General features: G+C 45.0%; 2 protein-coding genes across 4 annotated transcripts in view; one reads left to right on the top strand and one right to left on the bottom strand.

Annotated features, from left to right (window-relative positions):
- The window catches only part of DAB1 (DAB adaptor protein 1), a 471,207-nt gene that overhangs the window by 233,143 nt on the left and 213,460 nt on the right, over window positions 1-24,604 (bottom strand). For 2 of the 3 annotated variants that reach the window (XM_049809443.1, XM_049809451.1), the window contains one exon: window positions 8,352-8,423. The gene's annotated coding sequence lies outside the window, so the exon portion shown is untranslated. Of the gene's footprint in view, window positions 1-8,351; window positions 8,427-24,604 lie in introns of those variants that run through there. The other variant, XM_049809440.1, reaches the window with a different exon arrangement.
- Window positions 1-24,604, top strand: part of PRKAA2 (protein kinase AMP-activated catalytic subunit alpha 2) — a 369,728-nt gene that overhangs the window by 340,378 nt on the left and 4,746 nt on the right. The window lies entirely within an intron of this gene.

Here is a 24,604-nt window from a genome sequence, read left to right as displayed (position 1 = left end):
CTCCCGACACAGGAGATCTTACTGGCACGGATCAGATATGCGCTTACTTGATGACACTCTCCCATGAGGGTGCAGGACCCCGCTCCACGATAGCAGTGAATACTATATGCTTTGCCTGCATAAAACTTTGGATTATGCAGGCAGCCAAATAATTTTCAGCCAGATTTCCCAATGATATTATTGAAGCAGGGAGCTTAAAACTATTAACATGCTATCAATCACACACTTACAAACCCACAGAGTAACCCAGAGACAATAATTTCCCCTAGCTTCCTAATGGATTTTACTATAAATAAACAAAAGCATTCCCACCCTGTACTCTGCCTTTCCAAGACTGCTGCCAACTCTGACATTTTTTAGATTCCTCCGAGTAAACCAGTGCCAAAAACTTTCCTATCTTTAACAGCAACCGAAGCAGCAGCTACTAAGAACTCCTACAATCCTCAACCCATCACCACAACAACTGAGCCAAAGCCCCAAATTTTCAAACAATTCCTTTGGCTAAACCCCAGAGTTTCATCTCTTGTGGCTTTTCAGAACTGCACCACACTTCTAGCAAAGTGTGCTCCCCGCTGATGAGCGGGCAAGACCCAAGGAAGATGTTACATTTCTCAGGTGGTTTGAGCTCAGCAGCCCGGTAGATGCTCCCCAGCCATCAACGCAGGAGGCTGAGCTACGAGGAGGACAGAGATGTTTCCCAGTTGGCATTTGAAGAGGACAAAGATGGAAAGCTGTCCAGTTACCTATCCAGTCTAACATAACCCTGGGACTTTAGGTCCCTTTTGTTTGGTGGAACATAGTGCTTTTTTACATGTTTTGTTAATATTTTATGACTTTTTTAGGAAATACGTGGCAGGACATCCCAACTAAGGAAATGGGACCTTCATCCCAGGTGTGTCCAAATCTCATAGCCAGCCTTGAAATGTGACTCCCTCTCCACATGACTTCTTTTCATTCCCAAAAGCTGGAGTTCCTGTCATTTTTTTATGAAGGTTTTGGATGCCTGTTTGTAAGCTCTCTGCCTCTCCAGGCTTCCTCCCCATTCCTCATACCCAACAAGCTCGCTTGCTGAATGACACCGACGTGGCTGGCACCGCAGCGCTCACGCCCTGCAAGGCACCGCTTTCCAGAGTTTGTTTTTTTTTACACCAGCCGCTGGTAAATGAGGCTCGTGTGACAGACCACTGGCTGGATAATGAGTTCATTCTCCAGACCCACCGAGAGCAAGGTACTTTCCTGGCCCATCTGTTCGCTGAGCTCCTCACGGCATGGCTCCGGGAATGCTGTTTCTGAAGAGAACAGCAAACACCCGGCGGACCGCTGATGTGCAATAGACCCCGGTTTGATGGCCTCTGTAACACACAGTGCAAAGCTTTCTCAGCCGAAAAATGGAAAGAGACAGAGCACTGGGATTATTTCAGAGCCATTGCTGGAAATTCTTAAACTGGAAAAAAAAAATCAGGGGGGAAGAATGCTGCCAGAAGGCTAAAAAGGATCTTCTAGCACAGAAGGCGCACAGGCACAGTGCTTTTCCCTGGCCACCTCTATTTTCTCCACGTTTTCTAGAAGAAATAAAAGCTCCAGGAAAGTCATAGGTCTATAAACAGAAGCGGTCAGAAAGTCAAAGCAAAGATCTAGAGACACTAGAACAAGAAATGACACTTAAAATACCAAGCCAGGAAGCGTGTCCAACCTCAACTGAAACTCTGGCACACCTGACCTCAAAAAGAAAAGAAAAAAACAATTAAAAAGCTTAGATACAATCTGCAAATATTTTCAGAGGCAAGGAAAACTGGTACCTTCTTCAATTTGGAGAAGGGATGAATAAAAAGTGAGGGGGGGTGGTATACTTGAGAGGCAAGTGGTTTAACGAAGATAAAGCAGGCTCACTAGTATACCATCTTCTCAGTACAAAAACGAGGCAACAGATGACTGACAGACGTCCCATGTTAAACCGCCTTTAAAAAACGTTGCGCACGTTTTTAAACACCTTGTCCCACAGAACCACTGCTAGTTGAGATGAACAAAGTGCAGATGTAGGTGATTCATTAATGCATCGAGGCTCATGAAGGTCAGGAGAACATCCTCGCTCACGTCCAACAGGGCTTTTTAACAGTGAACTCTCACGATTAGGGTTGGGATATGAGCCAACTATCAGTAGATAGAGCTTGCTCCAGGTAAATCCTTCCACAGCTGTCTATTATCCCATATCACAGTATTTCTTCTGACACACATAGCACTGTCCGTATAGAAACAGGACCAAATACTTCATAGGAGCAATCCAGTATGGGAAATCCCATTTGGTTGTGCAATTACGTTACTGCATTCTCCCTGAATATACTAATGTCTGAATTAGACTGTAATATCTCATGGCTGGGATCTTTCTTTAATTCATGCTGAAGAGCCCTCACACAATCTGTGGCACTGAGCAAAGTAGTAAATTCACCTCAACATCTTTATGCTTTCCCATAGTCTTTAAATCATTCATATCCAGACTTTCTGTGTGTTCTGGATTGGACAGAAATGTTTCTAGCCCATAACTTTTCCATTAATGTTTTTGAGGAACGAAGTCTTTAAAGAGAAAGCCCTATTCTTTAATCATTGGGAGAAAGAGCAATGCCAACGCTTCACTGCCGCAGGATGAGCCCCGAGAAGCCCCTGGGCTCCGAGCCATCTTGGAGTGAGGTCCCTCTGAACACCGGCAGAAATTAGGCCCTAAATACATCCCTAGTGAAGAGCTCACACGGCAGACGGATGGCTGGTGAGGTGCCATCTCCCTCCCTCCGCTTGCTTGCAAGGGAAGGAAGGGTTAACGGTGCTCAAGATGTCCTCCTTCTGTACGGGCAAGGAAGAAGTTAGGTAAACTCTCGTGTCTGTCATGCGATGTGCTTCTGTGAGTGCAACTCTCCAAATGTGCTTCTGGGTAACACGTAATGCAATTATTTTCCAAGATTTGATAAAAATTTGAAAACAAGTTTGAGAACAGGCTCTGCTGCGTCATCTGAAGAAGCTAAGTGGGGCGAACAACAGAGCTGCACGGTAGGAAATCAAAGACTTCACTGCACTGCAGCTAATTTGTGAGACATCTCCCAACATTATCTTCACTGAGAAACAGCGTGCCAAGGGCTCACAGATAAACACCACTACTGAATACAGCAAAACACATGAAAACAACACTAAGGGATTTGGCTTAAACACGCAGAGTTCTGTAAAATTCAAAGACTTTCTTTAGTAACGACCTCATACACCACGCCATTGCACGGTATCGATGACACTGACTGTGCCTCTCTTTTGACAACTGCCCTTTTCTACATGAATTCTTTTTCCTGCCTGGGTTTAACCCAGAGCTATAAGGTCTCCATAATCATTGATTGCTATAGAGGCTGGTAGGAGACAACCCCACAGGGTTTTGCTGTACGGTGAAATCCCCCAAGCTAAACTTCATCGAACCTCTTTAGCAACGACACAAAGCAGGCCTGCAGAGGAAAGCCTTCTCTCTCTTTGTGAATTCTGCACTGGCAGCTTTGGAGACGCCTTCCACTGCTCTGACCATGAACTACCCAACGTGACTGACAGCTCTGCTTCATCCCAGGGAGCTTGTGGGAAAGGGACTTTTTGGGGAATCCACTTCCAAAGTGTGACATGAAGGTATAGGACAAATGACTGGATAACCTAGAAAGTCCCCACCATTCCTCTGCGTCTACAGCCGTTGCTACTTCAGGATGCTGATGGTAACTTCACCCGTTTTTGCAATTGCAAGGATGAACTGCGTCTGACCTCCTCTCCCCCAGTCCATCAAGCAACAGATGCAGGCAGCAGTGCCTCTTCTGGTTCCCGCAGAGACTCGGGATGTCCCTCCTCGGCACAGCCCTGCGACTTGCTCTCAGCAGGAGGGGACTGGAGTCTGGACGGTCCTCGCTACAGCCCTGCAATGCTGGGAAGGTTTAGGTGGACACTTGGAGGGAGACGTTGCTCTCAGCAACAGCTGACAGTGGCAGGGTCCACGAGGCAAATCTTCTCCTTTAGAGACTCCTGTGCCCTGTGTGCCCGGGAGAAGGGACTGTACCTCTAGCTGAGACGCCAGCAGCCAACTGCAAACTTCTTCAAAATTCTCATGGTTCCTTTGAGCCACGCATGACTTCAAACTCTTGTAGGGCCAAGGAACATTTTGTTGAAAGCACAAACTTGCTTCTGAAACCACAGAATATTGCAAGAAAAGATGAGCACGGTACAATGGCATGCTGCTAGTCTGTATATTGTTTCCTTAGAGGCTCCAAATTTCTGGCTTGAGGCCAGCCTTTCAAACACATTGGGCTCTCCCCAACGCCATGTGTTACCACAGGTTTCTCCCTACTTCTGAAACCACTCTGAGATGGTTTGTCCTTCTGCAGCGCTCTGCAGCTCCCCTCTTTCCAGCTGCTCACAGCTTCTGCCTCCAGCCTCTGACCTTTCGATGGCTACCTGGGAAATCCCAAATCCAGTAAGAGACTTTTTAAAGCAAACAGTTTACATATGATTAATTCTTCCTGTAGACCTCAAAAAAACCCTCCTTCCTGATTAACAAAGGTCACTGAATCTCAAAAGTTTATTGCAAACAATTCAAACACGTTACAGGTCTCCTCTAAAAAAAAAAAAGAAGTAAAAGCAAACCCGATTTTGTCTGGAGAAAATAGATGCAGCTGAAGAAAAGCAAGAAGCTGGCCAGATAGAAATTGAATAACTGATGGAAAAGCAGCTCTGTGTTAGCACCACCAGCCACTTGCCCTTCTAAAATGGAGAGGGACAGGGCAGGACCTCTTGCCACAGCAACCCCCAGTCACAGAGAAAAAAATATATATCCTAACAGTGAGCGCTGCCCGGAGCTCCTGTTGGAGTTGGTTGGTAGTAGGATATTCTCTGCGTGGTTTGAGGTTGCACTTTTCCTTCGTAGATGTCAAAACACTTTGCAGAGGTATGACATGACATTATCTTCATTTTACAGACAGGGGAACTGAGAGGCGGTGACGGGAAGTTATTTTCTCAAGATGAGATAGCGGGTCATCAGCAAAGTTAGAGCCGTGGTCCTTAACCACTCCAGCATCGCTGCCACCCTCCACAGCCTCCTCAGGGAAGACAAGGTTTAAAAGCGGCTGCCATTCCCGTTGCAGGTGCTGTGCCTCGGAGCACGCCAGGACTTTTCAGTGGTGACAAGCGGTGACAGCGTCAAGTAAAGCTCGGCACCTAGGGCCTTCCAGCTGGGCTGGCACACCAAAAAGCCGTGGTGGCACAGCGACTGTCCCCCCGCAGAGCAGATGCTCCTCAGGCAGTGATGCTCCAGCCCCCGCTGGGCTTTCACAGCTCTCTGGGACCGACAGAAAAAGCAGCAACCTCCTTTGCCGAGAGGAGCATATGAAAATATTAAGAGGGAATCCTCAATCATCTTGCCTCACGTTCCCATCATACCTTTCTCTATTAGGCAGCTGTGACTTTGCTAACCTGACTGATCCATAATTCATAACTATTATCCATGCTCAATAATTACAATGTTAATATTTTGGTAATTTAAAAGTACCTTTCTCCGGCAGACTTCAGCCTGTACCACTGACTAATGCACAATTTAAGTGTTTATGAACAAAACTGTTCTCTCTCCTCTTTCTTTTCCTCCCTGATTCCTGCCTTCAAAATGTTTTCAAAACATTGGGGAAAAGAGGAATTTTAAAAGGAAATCTCATTACTTTAAGACCAAATTTTAAAATGATGAAATGCATAATGCCCGACCTATCAATCAAAGCCAATTCTGCAGTACAGACACACTGAAAGCCCTTCGCTTTCTAATCACTAATAGGCAACACTATCAAATTCAGCCCTACACTCTATTAGAATTGCAGTAGAAAAGCACTTAGTGTAATATCCAAAGACAGCTTACCAAATACTACTCACTTGGCTCAAAGACAAGACCAAATATGTTAATAACGTGAAAGCTTCCTTAAACAATAAGCTTTACCAATATGCTCAGAAAAGGAAATAAAAATACCGAAACAGAAGTTTTGTAGATGAGAAAAAAACCCACAAAAATCTAACTTGCCTTCAGCCAGAGGACTTGGACTTGTTCACAGTGTAGGCACTGATTTGTGAATTCCCCGTGGCTGTGCTGCTGCCCTGGCTGCAGGGCCCATCATCTCCCAGTTGGAAACTGCAGGAACCACCTCTGCTCCCTGCTGTTCCCCACCCTATCTACCCTTTCTCCTGACCACATGTATTTCAGGCTTATTTGTAGCAGGACTTTTATGTTCTCATCTCCTGTTTCCTCATTTTCCCATCAGTCGCTTAAGCATCACACATGTACAGTGTTGGCGCGGCAGCGATGAACTTTATTCCGCCTCCTGTCTCTCGGTTGTGACCTCCTTCCTTAACCACCGCCAAGGAACGGACATGCAGAGACACTAAGCATCTGCGACCAGGTCCAGTGCTCATGTCCTCTCTTCACATATTATTGTCACCCTTAAACTTAAGATTTTCTAAGGTTTTCTTGCTCTCCAGAGTAAATGTCACTGACAGCACGCTGCTGTAAAACACCCAGAGATTTAGCAGAACCGCCCACCTGCAAGCAGCAGCAGCAGAGTTTTGACGAGGGGATGTAGCAAACATCGAGCTTACACGTATACAGAGCCACTGCGCGCTGGTGACAAGTAGTACAAAGGCTTATTTGATGCGAAGACAGAATGACTGCATTGCTCGTGTCAAAAAAAGATCAGTGGAAACGTAACAACAGACCATTCTGCATGCTACACACACTGCATAAACCACAAAAAAAATACTCTTTGTGTTTCCTGCGCTTTTTTAGCCTGGTTTCCTGGTAAAAAAAAAAAAAAAAAAAAAAAACCAAAAAAACAAGAGACAAGCAATTGTTCTGTCAGTCATCGCTTCCCCAAATAACGTTTGAACCTGTTGGCTGATCTCAGGTTTGACAGATAGGCAGAGGCCTCAAAGGGATTACGTTCCTACTAGATGCGTGAAAATAATAGAGACTCAAACTAGTGCCTTTACTGAACTCACCTCCGCGCTGTGCCTTACTCTGGTCTGCACCTCAGGGGTACCAATTAGACCACAAGCCAGAGCAGCTCTGCGGATAAGGGAACAGCTGGGGAAATGCTTACTTATATCATCAGACAATGCACACAGGAAAAATAATGTTGTGAACGCTCCAACCACAGGACACGCCGAGATGAGGGCTCCTGCCTTCTCAGATCCATCCTCCTCCAAGCACAGAAATCCAGAGCAGAATCCAGAAACGCCAGTGCCAGCAGCCTGAGCAACTGGCCTTGGCCTCTTTGGCGCTTACTTTGTTCTCAAAACCAAAGTCACTCATGACATTTGCAAACTCCTGTGTGATATTAGCACTGATGCCCCAAGGATTGCCCTGTTTCCCCAAGGCACAGCAATAAATGGCATTACCTTCCTCGTCCTCTCCTGCCTGCCCCCTCGGAGCTGCAAACCTGAATGCATCCTCTGAGCTACTAAAGCACAGGTACATTTTCTTGCTGGCATTACAAAAAAAAAATAAAATAGAGAGGCATTGCCTGGCAAACGGTAAGATTTCTATCTGGTTTTAAGGGGACGCGTATGACAGGGAAGCTACAGGACTCTCATTCTAATAGCCAATGCTGCTAATTAAAACTGTTTTGGAAGATCTGCAGCTAGCATATAAATCACCCCACTATATGCTATAAATAAGAGGCAGATACTGAATTGAATAGCTCCCATTTGTCAACTGAATGAAGAGATTTGATTGTGCCTTTTTGAATAATAAATCCAGACATACCTAGCAGGGCACTGAGAGTTGCTAGAAGTCTCTCTTTTATCAAACAACAATGATTATATTATAGGGTATGCATTATGGGGGATCATCCATTTCTCTTGTTTTCTCATTTATCGCTGACATCTTCCCTCCCAGATGAAACATTTTGCTCCATACAGCGTGTGTTCATGCAAAGATCTCAGAAGCGAGGCAGGAGCGAACTCTACTGAGTCTCCTGACGCGATGGGCACCTACTAGGATGTACCACAGAGCAAAAGGAAGATTTGTAGGGAAACTGAGCTGTGGAAGCCTAAATACACAGGTTTTTCTTCCCATCCTTTTTCCCGTAGCACTTCCAAAGGACGCCTAAAATGCACTGGGTCTCAGACAGAGGAGAGCCACATAGTTCTTATTGGCAATGGATGTACGTTTATACAAAACAATGCAGAGACACAAAGCTAAATTCCTTAAGATCATCTTATAACATCACTGAACAACAGAAACCCAAAAAGGCACCCATGCACAAGCAACAGATTTATGATAATGATAATAATAATGATGATATAAAAGTTACCTCACTCCAGTGCGGAAAGCTCTTTTCCACCATGAACGCTAGATCCCACTCACAGCCACCATGACTTTCTCACTGTAAAAAAAAACAAACAAATGGGCACCAATTAGGAAATGGCATTTATTAATGCTAAGTTCAGAGTAGCTTCAAATCTTGCACATACATTCATAAAAAAGAAGATTTAGGATTCCCTGTCACACGGAAGGCTGCAGAAGGTTAATTGAGTTCACTGTAGAGGCATCATTACCTCTATAACATATATAAGGAAAAAAGCACTGCAGTCGGGTTACGAAGGTAGATTTATTTTAAGCCTTTAAAACTATTTGTTAAATTTTTGCCCTCTAACAGCATGATGACTCCTCTCACTTTGTCCCCAAACCCTCTGCAACTGAACAGCAGCTTTCACAGCATCCCCCCGACCAGCGGCTTTCGCGCCTTCCCCCGCGCAGACGCTCTCATCCCACACGGCAGCAGACGCGAGACGCAGGCAAGCCATGACCTCTGGCATCCCTTCTCATTTTCCCAAAGGAAAACCATCCTCTAGGACCCACCGCAGGATTTAGTGCGGGCTCTTCTCTCCCCTGCCAAAGGAGCGACTGGCTGGAAGCCAGTGAAATGAGCTCAAGGGGCTTCCTAGGGGCTGGGCCTTTCCTTCTCTTCTGCTAGGGCTTAAAGTGGGGGAAAAAAAGGGGGGAATCTCCCCCTGTGGGGGCCTTCATCCATCCCTTCCAAAATGGCAGCAACTGCCTACAGTCCTTTCAGTATCACTGAGATAAATAGCATCCTTCCTATAGCCTGCTCCTCATCTGCTCAGGCTAGTAAAGCTGTAACCTATGTGTACTTATTTTATCAACAATAACTGTAAATTGGGACGATTTTATTATTTGGGGATTATGTTTGCCAATAAAAAAGAAAAGACAGAGCTAGGCTGAAAGAATTTGATGGCTACGCATTGATTTTGAAATCCTGGCTGTGCTGCCTGCATCCTGAAGTGCTTACCTTGCTGTCTGCCCTCCTCTTGCTTCCTTGATTGCTTGAGTTCCTAAGTCTAAATAATGTTCTAGGCTCTACAAGTCAGGCCATGGCTTGCATGTCACCGCAAAGACTTTGCAGCCACCGTTAGTGCCTGACGGCGATGCAAAAGCTACTGCAGAGCAATTCACAACACGCACACGCGAAGTACAAATAGCGCTTTCCTCGCTAAAGCAAGCAGATGGGACTCAGAGCGCAGAGGATAAACCACCGTTCTAATAAAATCAGTTTGATCAGGTGACCTGAACTCGAAATTAAGATGTTAAAATCCAAGACAAGAAGGATTTCTGATTGGCAGTCAGTGATGTCATACCTGTGCCAATTACAGAGGTAATTCATGTAGCTGCCTTTAAAAAGAAATAATTCCCCCTCTGATACAGCAATAAGACATTGTAGACAGCCCATTTGCAGGGGATTACATGGCACTTCTCAGGTAGTTAAAGTCACTGAGCCTTTTGACCTTGTGCCTCCTAACACTACTGGAAGCATAATCGCATAGGAATGCACTGCTTACCATGTGTGTCTTATTGCTTAAAGTCCAGCCATCCAGCAACCTGAGCTGGGGACCTCAGGCTCATTTTCTATGAATTATTATGAGAAAACAACATGAATGTAATAAACAGCGCTATTAATTAGTTTAGTATATCATTTCAGGAATGGACTACACAGACTAAGAAACACTAGAAGCAGCCTGTGCCAGGCCAGAATAAAAGCGTTTCTCAGGTCATTGCCTTAAACACAGGTATTTCGTGCTACCATGACGCTTACACAAGACAAGTAAATCTTTGCACTTTGCAGTCTTAAAGTCACTAGAACTAATTGTCTTGCCAGATGAGATCCTAGCTTACTCACTGTCGTAAGGTTCAGCATATAATGAACATCAGGCAAGGTGAAAATTGATATCAAGAGCATTTCTAAGAGCTAAAAAGTTAACATCTAAATTGGAAATCAATATATGCTCTAAGTATTGATCAGCAGAACAGAAATCTTCAGGTTTTTGCCTCTGCAAAGTGAATACTGTTATAGGTTGAGCTAAAGTCCTCTGAAACACCCTACTTTTAGCAGTTATTTAAAAGAAAAAACAACAACAAAAAACCAACACAAAGCAAACCAACCCTATGCTTTATGGAATGATTGCCTAACTCTACAACAAGCATGTGCATCTGTGCAGAACAACCAGAAACACGCCAAGCCAGATGTCAGCAGTGACTTTTTTACTGTCTCTTAGTTTTTGAAGTCGTGCTTCCCTCCTGAAGACAAACAGCAAAGACCAGAAGAAACCACAGCTGAGGAGCGTCACCTTTGAGGAGAATGGCCTTGGGTACAGGCATGGGAAGGGCAGGTCTACACCTGGTGATGGAGCACAGAGCAAAGATTTTGAGCTTGCTCAGTAAGTGGAAGCCCAGATCTCGTCCCTGCAAGGCAATGTCCAGGCCTTCTTATTATTCGGCATGTAGAATTGCACGAAGGCAACTATATTGCTTTTGGGAGCAAAGGTAGCATCTCTGCGCAGTGCTCTAACTCTATGGTGGGGACATATTTGCTTGGGTCAACAGTAGGTGAAGAGCAGCTGCGGAACGTGTCATCACACGCTGTACATCTGCTCAAAGCAAGCTTTTCAGACTCTCTGATGAATTAAATAGCTGTGAAAAACAAATGTCTTATTGTTTGAGTCCTCTAGTCTGCAAGGAAGCAGGAATTTCTGCGCACTACATCAAAGAAACACTTGACCCTATGTGATCAATTCCTCCTCCTAATTATTAAGCACCAAAAGACCTGAATTTCTACTAAGTTTCTCAGGTGAAAAGGGGCAAGAATATCTCAGAAAAGGTTAGAAAAACTGTACATCTCTATAAATATTTGTTGGTCTGCATTCCTTTAACTTTGCATGATTAAATACAGCCTGCTTCTGTTCTTCCACTTTATCCTCCGGGGAAATTTATCATCAAAATTATTGTACAGCATTCATTACTCTAGCCTCATTTAAAACCTTGCCCTACTTATTATTTAGGCTGCAAAAAAAAATGTTGCTTTGTATAGTATTTCCTATAATAGTCTCAATCATTACATTTAAAAGATTGCTGTAAGGCAGCTTAGCCTGCATTAGAGAAAAATAAAGTGGAATTCCATAGTTAAGTGTTACAGTTCTTATTCAGCTTTTGTTTCCCAAATCGGAACAATGCAACGTTTCAATTCCTTAAAAGGCTCTCACCGCTAATTAGCAACATTCAGGACTTCAGTCCCCAGCTTTGAAAGGGACATCTAGTAGCTCTTCTCTGGCTTAAAAGGTAGCGGGGAAAGGCAGAGAGATGAGCAAGGCAGGCAGGAGGCTCCGTCAATTCCGAGGTGCCGCGATCTTTTCTATCAGTGGTGCAGGGAACACGCTCAGCTGTCACAGTCAGACCAGCAGGCAAAACAAACAGATGATATTTTCTTAACTCCTATTCAAAATTTCTGTGTAGGATAAAGAGACAGACATGGCTATTTAAAAGAAACAAGATGCGGTCTCAAAAGAGAGGGAGAAAAATCTAACTTAAATCCCAGTAGTAATTGGGGAAACTGTTCATACTGATAGGTGAAGCCTCTTAATTTGGGTTCCTTCACTAACGGGACTACTCTCATGCTGAGTACCATTGCTGGTTTTTTAGATAATACCATGTATGTGTTTGTCTAACCCTTCTGTATTTCTGAAAAAGGATCATTAATTGGAGTCTGAAGTCACTGGCGCAGCGTCAAGGTTTAATCCCAGCCGGCAACTCAGCCCCACGCAGCCGCTCGCTCACTCGCTCCCCCCCGGTGGGATGGGGGAGAGAATCAGAAGGGTAAAAGTGAGAAAATTCACGGCTTGAGATAAAGACAGTTTAATAGGTAAAGCAAAAGCCGCACACACAAGCAAAGCAAAAGAAGGAATTCATTCACTGCTTCCCACCGGCAGGCAGGAGTTCAGCCATCTCCAGGACAGCAGGGCTCCAGCACGCCTAACGGGGACTTGGGAAGACAAACGCCATCGCTCCAAACGTCCCCCCCTTGCTGCTTCTTCCCCCAGCTTTATACGCTGAGCATGATGTCGTATGGTCTGGGATAACCCTGGGGGCGGCTGTCCCGGCTGTGTCCCCTCCCAACTTCTTGCCCCCCTGCAGCATACTCGCTGGTGGGGTGGGGGGAAAAGCAGAAAAGCCCTTGGCTCTGGGTAAGCCCTGCTCTGCAGTAATGAAAATATCCCTCTTATCAACCCTGTCTTCAGCACAACCCCAAAACATAGCCCCATACTAGCTACTGTGAAGAAAATTAACTCTGTCCCAGCCAAAACCAGCACAGACATTTTTTTCCTGAAATGCAGAGCCTCCTGGGGAGGTTCTGGGGGAGAAGTCATCTCTTCTTCCATTAGCAGCCCCAACAAGATCTTCTCCTACATGGACTGCAGAATGAAGACTTATTTCTGGTTTGACCATAGCAAATTCAAATGGAAACCAGAGGGTGGGCAAAAGCCATACGTTAACACTGAACATTTTTTGGATGTTGTGTCACGTATTTATTGGCTTGTTTAGGTTGTTCTGACCTTCCTCACTGCCTTTCCTGGACTTGACCTCAGTGGCTTTTTGCTACCCACAAACCTGGCTACCCTTCCACCTCTTCTCCATCCCAGATCAAAGACCTGATATAGGACTTAGAAACATACAAGGAACCCCTGGTTTAACCCTCTGCAATGGTGAAAATTGCCCGGTTATACCTAATCTTCGCTTCAGGTTTTGATTCACAACTATACTTTTCCCTTTCACCCGCCTACCTTGTCTTTTTAACTGCTTTCTAGGAGAGGCCTTGCTAAAGACCTTTCAATATCGTAAATAAATGAGATAAGCCAGTTCCTCTCTCTTCGTTTCTTATTGACAAGTTCAAAGACTTCTAAGAGATTAAGAGTGAAAGACTGTAAGTGACCTGCTGGGTCATCAAGCCTAGGCTTCTCCTATCACTTCCAGCCACATCCTACAGTACCTTTCTACTGGATAAGCCTGATCTTATCAGCATCTCCCAAATGTTTTCTTTTTTTCTTATCATTTGAACCAGTTTACCAGGTACAAATGAAAGGCTTAGTGCTCTGTAACTCCCTGGATCATTTTCTTTCTGGTGTCACAAGAAGGCATTTTGTCCTTTCTATCCACTGAGCAGACACACTCCTCATCACCCACAGGAAGGGAAAGAAAAAGAGGTAAGTCGTGGTGGAAGGAAGGGAAGGGAACAGGACAGCGGGGCTCATGTTTATACAAGATGTACTGCCAACTCCAGGACATGCACTGCACTGACAAACCGGTGAAACAATGAAAATTCCTATTTTATAAGAGAGAGAGGTCAAGGTAGGGATCAATATTTTCCTTGGATATTATTTTATCGTTAGACTTAACGGATAAAAATATATGATTTTCTTTTTTACCCCTCATTGTATGGATTCAGAGTTAATAATGAAAAATATGCAACATCCTACTATGTGCTATGCACAAAATACAGCTTTTTCATGAGCCTGGTCAGCAGAGGCTGTTTCTGATCTGTTCTGATGAGTGTCTGTGTGCTTCCTATGACTGGAGGGACTGTGCTCATTAGCTGTGCCGTGCTCTAGAGGGGCAAATTACCATAGACGAACCTCGCAGCCGGCCCAACACCCAGCTCTGCGCGCCAGCAGCTGCTCAGCACACACAGATGCACGCTGGCGATCTCGCTGCCTTTCAACAAAATACGTTAGGAAAATCCATAATGCTAAAACATACCTATCACCATAAAAGGGGGTTTCACAAGAGGAAAGTACGTTCTGCGTCCTCTTCCCGGCAGCCATTTTAAGTGCATAAAAAGCTGTAGAATTGTAGCTTGCTGCAAAGAGCAGCAGAGATCTCACCCAAAGGGGACACCGCTCTGGTTCAGGGCCAGGAGAGGTCAAACGTCAGTGCGGTGCTACGGTCACGGGCAATTTCCAGCAAGTCTGAGCCGCGGCCCATTAACCCACGTGCTACGTAAATGCACTGGGTTAGAACGCTCGCACGAGAGGGAGCAGCTTGCCACCCTCTCTGGGTCTGTACCAGCCCCAAGTTTCTTCTTACATGCAGCAAACATTTTAATATGACACCAGTTCACCTCCGGAGGTTGATCCGCAAAACACTTCGATGCAACCAAAACATCTCCCCAAACCAGGTTCCTGGAGTAACCCTGAGAACACACTGGGGTGTGCAGGGCTCAAAGTGGGGAGAGCCCACTAATGCAGCAAAAACGAGCAAGAGGGTGAACCTGAGCAGATCCTCAGCACTTGGAGAAAGAAATTTGGCGCTTTGAGTGATGCATTAATTCTATAACTTGTGATGGAATCTTTTTCAGAAAAAAAAGTATTCTGTTTGTTTTCTACAATAAATTAACATTATCATTTATTTTATAAACGAAAGCTATCTATACTTAGGTATTCTGAAATATAGCTAATCCCTTCCAAGCATTTATCAAAAAAAGATTACCTTACAAAACACTTGCAACTTAACACGACTCCCAGAAGGGCAGACCACAGCTACCACGTGACAGACAAGCCTCATGGATCCAGGAACCCAGTGCAGATCCCCACCGCTGCCAGCTACAAACCCCCATCCAAGCAGAAGCTGCTTCCTCCTGGCCAGGGGAGCTCTGGTGCCTCCGGTCACGGGGAAAAATTTCCTACAACACGGTGGAGCAGGTACTTCCCTGCAGCCCATGGAGAGGATCACACCAGAGCAGATAACCACACTGAAGACCCCGCTCTGGAGCGGCAGGGTATTTCCTGAAGGAACCACGACTCGTGAAGAGCCTACGCTGGAGAAGGTTTATCCTGAAGGACTGCAGCCCATGGAAGGGTCCACGCTGGGGTAGGGGAAAAGCGTGAAGAGGAAGGAGTGTCAGTGAGAGGCTGTTACGGACTGACCACGACACCCCGTTCCCACCCACCCTGAGCTGCTGGGGGCGGAAAAAGTTAGAGGAGCTGGGAATGGAGGAGCGGAGTTGAGCCTGGGAAGAAGCAGGGAAGAGATGTTTTAGCTTTTGTCTTTGTTTCTCACTATCCTACTCTATCTTTAAGTAGCAATAAGTTATTTTAATTTTCCCCAAGTCCAGACTGTTTTACCCATTAAAGTAATTGGTAAATGATCTCCCTATCTCTATCTCAACCCACGAGCTTCTCCATCGCATTTTCTCCCCCATCCTGTTGAGGAGCGGGAGTGAGAGCGGCTGGGTGGGCATCTGGCAGCCACTCAAGGTCAACCTCCACACTTGTCCATTCCCTGGCAGGCACGTCTTTCTCTCTAAGCGTTTATTTAGAAGAGCTTGCTGTCAAACCAGCATCCCATAGAGAGTTAAGTGCACTGTACGGGACCTGCAGATGGTGTTTGAATGGCATGACAGGGACCGCTGGACACTGGCCATAGGCATGGATCTTCATAACCACTATTACAACAGTGCTTTTCCCTAACTGGAAGCTCTATAGCAGCTGGGAACTGGTGAGCGCAGAAGACAGAGAAGTTGATCCCAGCATGACAGCCTTTCCATCAATCCAGCCTCTATCATTTATTTAAGTGTTCTTCTAATCTTCCAGGCTGCAGCTCATACATTTATATTCTTAAATTCTTTATGAGCAGCAGGATTAACACCTCTTTCATCAGGCTGATCCTGACTAGTTTTGATCTGTTCCAGGAACCCCAAAGCTTTCAATAGTTGTTATAGTCTGTGCTGAGGTTTTCCCCAACGAGAGAGCTACAGCTTTTCCTGTGGCACAGCCTACAACAACTTCAACATGTCTGCATCCCATCATTTCTACGTGAAATCAGCAGAAAGAGATACTACTGGTACTAAGGGGATGGTTGTGGGATTATCAGTTGGTTGTCACAACACGAGTCACAGAAATCGCACCCCTCCTTCTACATCTCAACCAGGTTGGCAAGAGTCTTTTCTGTTTCTGAGCGTCCAAAAGAACTGATTTTAAACATTTTAAGCAGAAAGGTCCATGTCCCTAAGTTGAAGGGACACCTCTTTTTCTGTGTTCCTTTTTGCAGATTTTACAAGAGGTCAACCAACAAAACAAAGTAGTCAGATCATCAAATGCTTGCTGTGTTTGAGGTCTCCCGCAGGTACCTGCCGGTGCAGATGTGTCTCTTGCTGTGCCACATGCAGCACAAAAGAGGTCCAGAAACAGGCCGACTTGCCAGGGTATGTCTGCAATTGCGGTCTGAGCCCAGCTTCTCTCCAGCCTTACGTTGATTATCATTCAGACAGGAATGGGATCTCAGTCAGGTCTTCTGCCCCTGCATTTGCCCCCAGATGTCATTCCACATCTGGACAATCTTTCTGAATTTGTTTCCCAGATGCTTTTGGCAGCATCTGCCCTTTCTCGGCATTTCATGCCAGCAGCATCCCCGCGGTGAGTGTAACAGGGTTTGAGGAGGTTATTTCAAGGGGCGCTGAGCAGAAGTTGAACCTTGCTTCTGTCGGTCTCCCTCCGAGGCCGAGCTTCCCCGTCCTGATGTCACCCACCTGCACCTCAAGGAGGAGCTACTGCTAGGCAAGTAAATCATACTGGGCTCCCTGCCACTTACAATGCCACCCTAAAGCCATAGTTCAGGCCTGAGACTGTAAAAGGAATACTTTCCCCCACAGTAACACTCTTTCTCCTCAGTTGCAAGAAGAACAGTTCTCAAAATCCCACTTAGGGTATCAAACATGAATAGGTCAAGGCTGTGGACCTTACCTTCCACGCCAGATCTTCTCTCTCTCGGGAACATTTACTAAATTCGACCACCTTTCCCCTCTGCCTCGCCTGTTATTTGGGCAGACTCCATTCCCACCCACCGTTGAGTCCCTCTCTTGCACAGATGTGTGAGCTTCACGCAGCTAAAACCTGTCTGATAACATCCATCACCATCTTGTGCGCTGTGGGTTTCAACCTGCATGCGAGTGCTTGTACTCTGATGAAAATAATGAAAACTGATTATCTCATCATGTCATTTGCAGTGGAAAGAAAGGCTGATTTTTGACTTCCAAGTAGCTGGATCTAATCCTCTGTCATGAGTTCACCGTCACTTTCCCCTCCGCAGCCTTTGTATCTCTTATCTGTTAAAAATGAAAGGTTTTGAATGGGAACGGGCCAGGGTCATCTCTGCCTACGCTTTCATTCCACAGCCAGTGTTGTAGAACAAATACTGATGAGGATCATGATGATAATGAAGAAAATAATAATGAGCATTGATCTCGATGGGGATGCTCCTCTGTCGTACCAGGCCACTAAGATGAGAATCAGGAATCCCTTGACATAAAGGATGTGTCACGCTAAAGTTTAATTAACGGCAAATCATAACCCAAATGACATATTCCCCCCCTTCACACTCTCAATTTTCATAACCGACTTTTCACAACAAAACTCCAGGGGACATTTGGAAATGAAAGTAAAAACTTCTGCCTCCACGTACAGCTTGTTACACTGAGGGAGTCAGTCACCCGTGATTCCCCTCTGATTTTCTACAGTCTAAATCGCGAGCAACTTCTGCGCAGTCCGTGGAGAGACATCAATACAGATGAGAGGAGAATTAGGTCCAATGGGCTTCAAGAAGACACACTTGGCGTTTTATTTCACAGCTTCACGTGCTAATGGCAACACGTTACCTTCTGATAATGGTGCCATCAGTGCATGGCAGCTGAACACACACCACCGCTCTTTTCAGCTCTTTTACTGCTAAAAAAGAGGGCGTGCTTACGTCCAGTCAGAACACTTTGCACTTCTCCGGCACCATTTCCTAGCGCTTTCCCAACATAAACAAATTAACCTAGGTGAAACGCTCAGGAGAGCGCCATTAGAGAGACAGCATGAGGCCCTGCTTGCGGGGTCAGCTCTATCAGGCATCAAACCGTGATGCTGTGGTGGAGGTGGGCTGGTTCCGAGATCCCACACCCAAGCCTTGACTCTCAGCCCCCACTGCCTGATGCCACCTTGACCTTCACAAAACCATGCAGAAAACCCATGTCAAACAACCAGTCACCGCTGAAAACATTTCTTTTTTTATGTGTGTATATATATGGTTGGTAGGTTATTTTTACTTTTCAGTGAGATTTCTAACTTGATCTAGGTCCCCGTGAACACTACTGGTGGAGCAGGAGAGCCAAACCAAGAGGGTTGGGGAGAGAAGGACCTCCCGTTTTTGCAGCAAGGAGGATTTGCCCTGGAGTCAGTTGTGGCAGTATGGCATAAGGAGTGCTACAGATTTATAAGGTTGCTCCTAGCTCATATCAGGATCAGAAGAGAAATTAATGCTCATGGGAAATTCATGTAGCTGTAAATAATCAAGAAGTAGAGCCCAGGTCTATTGGTATTTCTGTAATAAAAATATTTTTATCTTGCTTTCAAGTGCTAGGCATTTAAAAGGTTTTTTTTCCCCAATAAACGTAAAACATCTTTTGATTGACATACTCCTCTGTAACTGCTCATGCAAGACACTGTGCAGGCAAACACGGGTTCTCTTTCTGTCAAGCCCTAAGAGAGATCTTGTTTATGAAAAAGTGCAACATGTAGAGTTCTTCATAAGACTTTTTTTTTAAAGAACTACCAAGAAGTAGTTGACTCATTTTATGGACTAAGTAGGAGGAAGTAAGGAATATCTCAGACAATTCCATGCATTTACATCCATTACATATTAACTCATTACATATCGATCATGGAAGGAATCAATTGTTCAGATTAAATCAATCTCCAACAGGATAAGGTCATAGACTTGTGCTATTAACTGCAGTCAGCCACTTAAGAAGAGGACACCAGCAGAACAGTTCAAAAACCAGGTACATTTTCCATTGATAACCTGTCCCATAAACATTCCCCACGGAAAAGTTCACGTAAAAAAACCACAGCTGAATTCGGAATACAACTACAGCGCTGCACAGGAGATAGATAACACTTGAGTTTCAGGGTGCCGTCCCACACTATAATCCATCCATCTCTCCTCCCTGCAAGCAGCTTTTCCCCGACAAAGAACAGCCCTTCCTGACACGAGGAGATTGAGCCGATGAAGGCAAGACTGCAAAAAAGGGGGACATGAGGCTGCACAACTCCAGCCCTCCTGTACGGCTGTGCCTTGCATGTGCAGAATCGACATTTACTGGCAGGAGCCGGTACAGGGCAGGCCAGCAGCAAGGAAGTCTTGATCCTATCTTTGGGAGAAAGAAATAATCATACTTTAAAAAAATAAGGGAGAAATAAAAGGCCAAGTTTGTATAAAATTCAAGCAAGCCAGTCTTGCAAATCATAACTTAGCCAGCTCACACTGCTGTAAGACAGAGATCTGTAATCTAATTGAAGTGAATAGCTTGAAGTGCACTGCTATTAGAGAATCAAAGCTCCTGCGTCTCAGCTTCAATATCTGTGAAACAGAAGTAATAGTGTTTACCCACCTCACAGAGATAATAGGAGTAGTTACGTTTGTACAGAAATGCGATCATGTTAAAAGCACTGTGGTATAAAAGTGCTAAATATTATTATTAGGTGTATGTTTTGGTACTCCAAAAATACAATGCATTCAAGCTCTTCTATTTCTTTGACACTTCTAACAGGCTTCCAATGTGGCTTAAAACCCCTGCTCAAAAATAAACATCAGAATAATGAGCTTTCCTTATTTAATTCACCAAATCGGCACAATAAGCTCATGTTTAAACAAAAAATGAAAAGGAAACTTGCTGCTGTGCCAGAACAGCAGCACAATCAATTTTAATTAGCATTGCTCATTGTGGGAAATGATAAGGTATCAGTCATAGTAATTGGTGGTGTTGACAATTAGTCAAAGTCATTAACATCTCAAGACCCAGGACAAAAAAAGCTCGCTGAATTTTAAATATCTGGAGAAAGCCTGCTTCAAAATTCTGAATTTTCGCACCATCTGAAAACATTGCTTAGATTTATTATTTGTTAGTTTCCCATCAGAGCACAAGCACCGTAATAACACAACCAACCCGAATGTCACCGCCGCTTGATCAATACGAGTTTTCCATGGAGAGCTGCAGCGAGCGGGGCTGCCTTCCTCTCCTCCCGGAGCTTTGCCAGCCGGCAAGCACCGCTGTGGCCCCGCTTCCACCTCTCTCCCTTTGTTTCCGTCGCCTGCTCTGGATGCTCGTCCCAAATCCTATCCTGGGAGACACACGCAGGACCGAATGGATCAGGAAATGCTCCCAGCCAAGGGAAACACCTTCAGCTCCGAGCTGGAGCATTTCCAAACCCTGTGTGGTCCCATCTGGAAAAATAAGCCCTTGCATACACAGAGTTAGGATGGACGCTGGCCATACAAGCAGAAGCAACTGCTACTTGCAGATATTGCCTGGACCACATCTTTTAAAGACCAATATGAGCAATTCCTCAGGCTTCTTAGAAGCTTGTGTGTAAGTCAAAGTCTGCAGCAAGTGACCAGGCGCAATATAGGGCACTTAAGGGCTTTGACCTGGTCTCCCTTACACCTGGGCAGCCCCAGCGACCGTCCTGCCTGTGTTTGCTACCTGACTTACGCTGAAAGAGAATCTGTGCTGGCAAAGGAGGTCAGTGATTATATTAACCAACTGAGTAAACCCAATAGCCCATTTACATGGTTCAGATTAGAACTGACACAGATTTCTAATGTTTCTGTAAAGTTAACGTGCTAATATCAGGTTATTTTGCTGACCATCAAAACCAGAAAGTCTCTGTGGTGAGGCAGACAGCTACGTGTACCTTCACGTTTTAGTTAGGAATAGCCAAGACACCCAGTAAGTAGGTGCCCGAGAACAGATGACCCACCACAATGAGTTGCATATGGCTCGCTTAGACACAGCCGATGCTAAAAAAGGCAGAACAAGATCGTCATCAATTGAACCAAAAAGCATTTAGATAATCTGAAGGACTCCTGACCATCTGCCATAGGAAGACACAAATCATCGAAATACACTGTCAATTGTTTTCTGCTAGAGGAATTTCAGTGAAAACTCAATATATTCCACCTCCCACACCCTTCTGTACCTTCACTGTAAATAAAGATGTATATAACACTGCAATAGCCATCCTTCTGGTGTAAGTAGGTGTTATAGTTTAAAATAGCAGAGGTGACATGTATTACTCATTTGTCCTTTTACCAGCTTTAATGTGTTTATTTGTATGGAAATTAAAGTCAGGTAAAAATACCATCTCTTTTCCTAGCATATGTATCTATTACACAATCACGGCTATTCTCCTGACCCTGGCCAATTACCACTCCCAAACAGATGCAGCCTTTCAAGCAACAGAGTAAAATATGAGACTGCCACAAAGGAATAAATCCTACCTGCCAGATGCTGTCGAGCAACACTACTGGCGTTAACTGTCAGAGAACACAGTTAAAAGAAACTCCCCCAAAACCCAACTGAGATTCAAAGCAAAGAAACTCTGATTTAAATTCCCCCTTTAGCCACCGGCCTGCAGCAGCAGCGGGGCTCTGCCACTGCGTCCGCAAGATAAACACCATTTTCAAGGTCAATTTCCTATGACCAGTTGCTTCATTTCTCATCATTTTCTGTCCAACTTCATAGATTACCACTTAAAATTGATTTATTCCTTCCCTTTCTAGCATTACTTTGCACTTCATTTAAAAGGGGGGGTGGGGGTGGGGGATTTTTTTTCTCTGTTCTGTACAACGGTGCTGTCATAAGACGATGAGGCTCAGCTGGGTTTCAATTGACTAAAATGACTGTTCAGTAAAGCAGCATGTTATAAAAGCTGAACAAAAATCAAGAGGCATCTTCCAGCCATTTTCCTCTCTCTTCCCTACTGCTAGAAATATTGTTTTTTAGATACAGTGTCTTGAGCTTTTATGTTGTAGAGCTTTGATTGTAAAGAAAATGTTTTAATAGCCTCTAATAGAAAACAAAAGTTGTGTTTAGGTCTTCCCAGGGTTTGAGATTCCTTCTGCAGGCCGGTAGCACTCGCACTTTAGATCAGATTAAAGCTGACAGAGATGAAACTGCGCTGGCCCACATCCTTGGGCTTGCTCCAGGGCCTCTCATCTGCATTTCATCGTGATGTGAGCACATGTTCCCATCATTGGTACACTCATCTGCATCACTCTGAATGTTAATCACAGGCTAACCCAATTTCTTCAGCGAATTTATTACTTACTGTTCATTAAAGTTCATAAAACCAAATGTGAGCCTGAAATAAGCAGAACAACCTTAACAAGTAGTCCTTAGCTACGCGGCAACTCAGAGGTGGCAACGTAGCCCTGAGGAGCTCCTCCTTCAAAGGTGGATGCCAAAATCTCGTGCACGTTCTCCAGGGGATGCAAGGGGGGAGAGAAGGCAACGGGGCACCAAGGGCTGGCGTAGCTCTTTAGAAAGCTCTAAAATTAGCTTCCTTGTAGGAATTCACTTATCAAAACACACACAGAATTTTTTTCAGAATTATCTAAAGATAGTTTTTCAGTGAACGAGGAAGAAACCCCCAGGATGAAGGCAGAAGAGCTGCTTTCCTCCCCTTCTGCCCTTCACAGAGGCCCTGATCTCACCAACACTTGCAAGACACCGACAGCAAAGCACACGCACAGCCCCACTCAGTCCACTGCTGTCGTGCGTGGAAATGAAGCGTGTCCCCAAGCGCCTGCAGTATCACGGCCCCCGCCTTCTGAATACCGTGGCAATACGAAGGGGAACGACACCAAAGTAAGAGGAGGAGTTTGGTGGAGAGCACTCACGGGGAGAATCTTGGGCAGCGGGCACTGCAAATACCAAACATTTTCCTGGCATCGGGAAACACACACTTTCTTGCTGATGTCCCTAGCAGTCGGGTTGACAAGTGACACTTTGTTGCATTAACCTTTGCGATTTACTAATACCACAGGGCAGGAACGTGCTCAGCCAACACTCACGTGCTTAAAAATAAGCACATGCTTAAATGCTTTGCTGAGCAGGGCCCATAGAAGCCGCATTTGTGTTTTTCACGTCGGAAAGAGATGATCTAATGTATTCTAATCAACGGCTAGAGTAAACATTAACATCTACCTCCCCAATGAACTCCGTGCATCTAAAATTATCCGAATTTCCTACATCAGTTCCTCAAAACCTCGGGAACACACACGAATCCAAGCCTCCAAAATCCCAAGTGGAAACTGCTAAAATTCTCCAAAGGACATTATGATTGAAATATTCAATCAGATGATGCTACCATCAGAATAATGAAGCCTTCGGAGGATTTGCTTCACTGAGTATAAAATAATTTTGAGAGACACTTTAAAGGAAGAAACCACGTCTGCGGGAAGAAACACGACTGACTTTTTGCCAGAAAGCAGATTATTCTGCAAGCCAGAAAATGACACCTCTTGGTAGTCCAACATCCAGTCCGTTTCTAGGCTAAAATTATACGTCACAAAATATATAATTTTTGCACAGCTGTGTAAATGAAAACACATCTGTCAAGAAAAGAAATTACAGATGTTTATTCTCCAAAATTTCCATAACCATAGAATGAATCCAGGCTGAAATTAGAAATTTGCTCTCTCCTTTAATTAAATCAATTTGCATTTTTTTCTTCAACTGATTAAATAATAGAAAAGCATAGAGGCGAGGGCGAGTTTCATGATTAAGGCACTGGACGACGACCCGGGAGAGCTGAATTCAATTCCTGGTCCTGCCACAGACTCCCTCTGCGACCTTGGGCTTAATCTCTTTGCGCCTCTTTTCCCCATCTGCGGAACACGGATAATATTACTCTCGCTGTCTCCGACCTGTCTATTAGATTGCGAGCTCTGCAGGGAAAGGACTATCTATTACAGCTTGTACGGACAATACTGACTACAACGGAGACGGGATCAGAGCAGGACCTCCTGCTGCTCTGCCCCTTCAAACTCACAGCGGCAGCAACAAGCCGCGACCTTTCGCGGGATGGCACCGCTGCCATCCTCACGTGAGGCAAGCGTGCGCGCAAGGAACGTAAAACAGGTTTGAGGGAAAGCGACGCGGGGCTTTGCAGTGACCGTTATGGCCATTTTTCCACGAGGAATGCTTTTTCCTCACTAAGCTAAGCCCAAAGCGTGGGCAGGTGAGCTGCGCAGGGTAGAACAAGGCTGCAGAACGCAGGGCTGAGCTTAGCGGGGTGAGGTTTGCAGCGAAGTACAAAGCAAGACAAGGCCAAACTTTTTATCACGTTCTGTTTTCCAGGTCCTAATCCTGCTTCACGGAGCACAGTATTACACAGCGTTGCA

This window comes from Accipiter gentilis, chromosome 8, assembly GCF_929443795.1.
Source record: "Accipiter gentilis chromosome 8, bAccGen1.1, whole genome shotgun sequence".
Taxonomy (NCBI): Eukaryota; Metazoa; Chordata; class Aves; order Accipitriformes; family Accipitridae; genus Astur; species Astur gentilis.
This window is presented reverse-complemented; position numbering and strand designations above follow the sequence as displayed.